This window comes from Pimephales promelas, chromosome 5, assembly GCF_988280905.1.
Source record: "Pimephales promelas chromosome 5, fPimPro1.hap1.1, whole genome shotgun sequence".
Lineage (NCBI taxonomy): Eukaryota > Metazoa > Chordata > Actinopteri > Cypriniformes > Leuciscidae > Pimephales > Pimephales promelas.
In genome coordinates this window covers 4,125,465-4,130,464 of record NC_142773.1, presented here as the reverse complement: position 1 = coordinate 4,130,464, position 5,000 = coordinate 4,125,465, and the positions used below count along the sequence as shown (strand labels likewise).

At 45.2% G+C, this 5,000-nt stretch overlaps 3 non-coding genes across 3 annotated transcripts in view; all 3 read left to right on the top strand.

The window, feature by feature from the left end:
* trnar-ccu (transfer RNA arginine (anticodon CCU)) overlaps positions 1-24 on the top strand; it is a 73-nt gene extending 49 nt beyond the window's left edge. Inside the window, exon 1 of the tRNA in view lies at positions 1-24. This exon is cut by the window's left edge and continues 49 nt beyond it. This is a non-coding gene — a tRNA (tRNA-Arg).
* Positions 25-1,822: 1,798 nt separating this feature from the next.
* On the top strand, positions 1,823-1,895 carry trnar-ccu (transfer RNA arginine (anticodon CCU)). Its single transcript has one exon. It is a non-coding gene; the product is annotated as a tRNA-Arg (tRNA).
* A 1,106-nt stretch (positions 1,896-3,001) lies between these two features.
* On the top strand, positions 3,002-3,074 carry trnar-ccu (transfer RNA arginine (anticodon CCU)). Its single transcript has one exon. It is a non-coding gene; the product is annotated as a tRNA-Arg (tRNA).
* Positions 3,075-5,000: the final 1,926 nt, after the last annotated feature.

Sequence of the window (5,000 nt, the reverse complement as noted above, 5' to 3'; positions counted from 1 at the left end):
TGGGTTTGAGTCCCATCTGGGGTGGTTTACAGCAGAGTGGCGCAGCGGAAGCGTGCTGGGCCCATAACCCAGAGGTCGATGGATCGAAACCATCCTCTGCTAAGACTGCTTTCCTTATGAACATAGTCTGTTCCTACTTGTAGAAAAGTTTCCTCAGCTGAATGCAAAAACCCTATGCATTCTTCACTTGTTCTAATTGATTAAAGAAGAGCAATTTAAGTGTGCCAAAACACAATTCATTTCGAAAACAGAGTAAGGTAAGTCACTTTTAGGGAGCAGAGTGGCGCAGCGGAAGCGTGGTGGGCCCAAAACCCAGAGGTCGATGAATCGAAACCATCCTCTGCTATGACTGCTTTCCTTTTGAACATAGTCCGTTCCTACTTGTAGAAAAGTTCCCTCAACTGAATGCTAAAACCCTATGCATTCTTCACTTGTTCTAATTGATGAGAGAAGAGCAATTTATGTGTGCCAAAACGCAATTCATTTAAAAAACAGTAGAGTATGGCAAGTCAGTTTTAGGGAGCAGAGTGGCGCAGCGGAAGCGTGCTTGGCCCATAACCCAGAGGTCGATGGATCGAAAACATCCTCTGCTAAGACTGCTTTCCTTATGAACATAGTCTGTTCCTACTTGTAGAAAAGTTTCCTCAACTGAATGCTAAAACCCTATGCATTCTTCACTTGTTCTAATTGATGAGAGAAGAGCAATTTAAGTGTGCCTAAACGCAAGTCATTTTGAAAACAGTAGAGTACGGCAAGTCAGTTTTAGGGAGCAGAGTGGCGCAGCGGAAGCGTGGTGGGCCCATAACCCAGAGGTCGATGGATCGAAACCATCCTCTGCTAAGGCTGCTTCACTTATGTACATGTTTTTTCCCAAATAAACAGCAACTTCCACATCAAGCTTGTTCAATCAGAAAATCGTTGTGTTTGTGTGTGTATGCCCTGTTAAAACACCTCATTGACTAAGCCACCCGAATGAGATGGACAATTAGTAGGGCAAGCGAGTCATGCCCCAGTGCCCTATCGAAGTAGTCGTTCACCCGGATTACTGTTGTGTGCTTGCCTTGTTTAAATGCCAATACTGCTGTTGTCACTGAAGCCAAAGTAATGTAGGCACATGAGCGCAATATTTAACAGCCCCAGTTTCCTAATAGATAAGGCACTGGCCTCCTAAGCCAGGGATTGTGGGTTTGAGTCCCATCTGGGGTGGTTTACAGCAGAGTGGCGCAGCGGAAGCGTGCTGGGCCCATAACCCAGAGGTCGATGGATCGAAACCATCCTCTGCTAAGACTGCTTTCCTTATGAACATAGTCTGTTCCTACTTGTAGAAAAGTTTCCTCAACTGAATGCCAAAACCCTATGCATTCTTCACTTGTTCTAATTGATGAGAGAAGAGCAGTTTAAGTGTGCCAAAACGCAATTCATTTTGAAAACAGAGTAAGGTAAGTCAGTTTTAGGGAGCAGAGTGGCGCAGCGGAAGCGTGCTGGGCCCATAACCCAGAGGTCGATGGATCGAAACCATCCTCTGCTAATGCTGCTTCACTTATGTACATGTTTTATCCCAAATAAACAGCAACTTCCATATCCCGCTTGTTCAATCAGAAAATCTTTGTGTTTGTGTGTGTATGCCCTGTTAAAAAACCTCATTGACTAAGCCACCCGAATGAGATGGACAATTAGTAGGGCAAGCGAGTCTTGCCCCAGTGCCCTATCGAAGTAGTCGTTCACCCGGATTACTGTTGTGTGCTTGCCTTGTTTAAATGCCAATGCTGCTGTTGTCACTGAAGCCAAAGTAATGTGTGCACATGAGCACAGGTTTTTAACAGCCCCAGTGGCCTAATGGATAAGGCACTGGCCTCCTAAGCCAGGGATTGTGGGTTTGAGTCCCATCTGGGGTGGTTTACAGCAGAGTGGCGCAGCGGAAGTGTGCTGGGCCCATAACCCAGAGGTCGATGGATCGAAACCATCCTCTGCTAAGACTGCTTTCCTTATGAACATAGTCTGTTCCTACTTGTAGAAAAGTTTACTCAACTGAATGCCAAAAACCTATGCATTCTTCACTTGTTCTAATTGATGAGAGAAGAGCAATTTAAGTGTGCCAAAACGCAATTCATTTTGATAACAGAGTAAGGTAAGTCAGTTTTAGGGAGCAGAGTGTTGCAGCGGAAGCGTGCTGGGCCCATAACCCAGAGGTCGATGGATCGAAACCATCCTCTGCTAAGACTGCTTTCCTTATGAACATAGTCCGTTCCTACTTGTAGAAAAGTTTCCTCAACTGAATGCTAAAACCCTATGCATTCTTTACTTGTTCTAATTGATGAGAGAAGAGCAATTTAAGTGTGCCAAAACGCAATTCATTTTGCAAACAGTAGAGTATGGCAAGTCAGTTTTAGGGAGCAGAGTGGCGCAGCGGAAGCGTGCTGGGCCCATAACCCAGAGGTCGATGGATCGAAACCATCCTCTGCTAAGACTGCTTTCCTTATGAACATAATCTGTTCCTACTTGTAGAAAAGTTTCCTCAACTGAATGCTAAAACCCTATGCATTCTTCACTTGTTCTAATTGATGAGAGAAGAGCAGTTTAAGTGTGCCAAAACGCAATTCATTTTGAAAACAGAGTAAGGTAAGTCAGTTTTAGGGAGCAGAGTGGCGCAGCGGAAGCGTGCTGGGCCCATAACCCAGAGGTCGATGGATCGAAACCATCCTCTGCTAAGGCTGCTTCACTTATGTACATGTTTTATCCCAAATAAACAGCAACTTCCATATCCCGCTTGTTCAATCAAAAAATCTTTGTGTTTGTGTGTGTATGCCCTGTTAAAACACCTCATTGACTAAGCCACCCAAATGAGATGGACAATTAGTAGGGCAAGCGAGTCATGCCCCAGTGCCCTATCGAAGTAGTCGTTCACCCGGATTACTGTTGTGTGCTTGCCTTGTTTAAATGCCAATGCTGCTGTTGTCACTGAAGCCAAAGTAATGTAGGCACATGAGCGCAATACTTAGCAGCCCCAGTGGCCCAATGGATAAGGCACTGGCCTCCTAAGCCAGGGATTGTGGGTTCGAGTCCCATCTGGGGTGGTTTACAGCAGAGTGGCGCAGCGGAAGCGTGCTGGGCCCATAACCCACAGGTCGATGGATCGAAACCATCCTCTGCTAAGACTGCTTTCCTTATGAACATAGTCTGTTCCTACTTGTAGAAAAGTTTCCTCAACTGAATGCTAAAACCCTATGCATTCTTCACTTGTTCTAATTGATGAGAGACGAGCAATTTAAGTGTGCCAAAACGCAAATCATTTTGAAAACAGTAGAGTATGGCAAGTCAGTTTTAGGGAGCAGAGTGGCGCAGCGGAAGCGTGCTGGGCCCATAAACCAGAGGTCGATGGATCGAAACCATCCTCTGCTAAGACTGCTTTCCTTATGAACATAGTCTGTTCCTACTTGTAGAAAAGTTTCCTCAACTGAATGCTAAAACCCTATGCATTCTTCACTTGTTCTAATTGATGAGAGACGAGCAATTTAAGTGTGCCAAAACGCAAATCATTTTGAAAACAGTAGAGTATGGCAAGTCAGTTTTAGGGAGCAGAGTGGCGCAGCGGAAGCGTGCTGGGCCCATAACCCAGAGGTCGATGGATCGAAACCATCCTCTGCTAATGCTGCTTCACTTATGTACATGTTTTATCCCAAATAAACAGCAACTTCCATATCCCGCTTGTTCAATCAGAAAATCGTTGTGTTTGTGTGTGTATGCCCTGTTAAAACACCTCATTGACTAAGCCACCCGAATGAGATGGACAATTAGTAGGGCAAGCGAGTCATGCACCAGTGTCCTATCGATGTAGTCGTTCACCCAGATTACTGTTGTGTGCTTGCCTTGTTTAAATGCCAATACTGCTGTTGTCACTGAAGCCAAAGTAATGTAGGCACATGAGCGCAATATTTAGCAGCCCCAGTTTCCTAATAGATAAGGCACTGGCCTCCTAAGCCAGGGATTGTGGGTTTGAGTCCCATCTGGGGTGGTTTACAGCAGAGTGGCGCAGCGGAAGCATGCTGGGCCCATAACCCAGAGGTCGATGGATCGAAACCATCCTCTGCTAAGACTGCTTTCCTTATGAACATAGTCTGTTCGTACTTGTAGAAAAGTTTCCTCAACTGAATGCCAAAACCCTATGCATTCTTCACTTGTTCTAATTGATGAGAGAAGAGCAATTTAAGTGTTCCAAAACGCAATTCTTTTTGAAAACAGAGTAAGGTAAGTCAGTTTTAGGGAGCAGAGTGGCGCAGGGGAAGCGTGCTGGGCCCATAACCCAGAGGTCGATGGATCGAAACCATCCTCTGCTAAGACTGCTTTCCTTATGAACATAGTCTGTTCCTACTTGTAGAAAAGTTTCCTCAACTGAATGCTAAAACCCTATGCATTCTTCACTTGTTCTAATTGATGAGAGAAGAGCAATTTAAGTGTGCCAAAACGCAATTCATTTTGAAAACAGTAGAGTATGGCAAGTCAGTTTTAGGGAGCAGAGTGGTGCAGCGGAAGCATGCTGGGCCCATAACCCAGAGGTCGATGGATCGAAACCATCCTCTGCTAAGACTGCTTTCCTTATGAACATAGTCTGTTCCTACGGAAGCGTGCTGGGCTCATAACCCAGAGGTCGATGGATCGAAACCATCCTCTGCTAAGACTGCTTTCCTTTTGAACATAGTCTGTTCTTACTTGTAGAAAAGTTTCCTCAGCTGAATGCTAAAACCCTATGCATTCTTCACTTGTTCTATTTGATGACGGAAGAGCAATTTAAGTGTGCCTAAACGCAAGTCATTTTGAAAACAACAGAGTACGGCAAGTCAGTTTTAGGGAGCAGAGTGGCGCAGCGGAAGCGTGGTGGGCCCATAACCCAGAGGTCGATGGATTGAAACCGTCCTCTGCTAAGGCTGCTTCACTTATGTACATGTTTTATCCCAAATAAACAGCAACTTCCACATCAAGCTTGTTCAATCAGAAAATCGTTG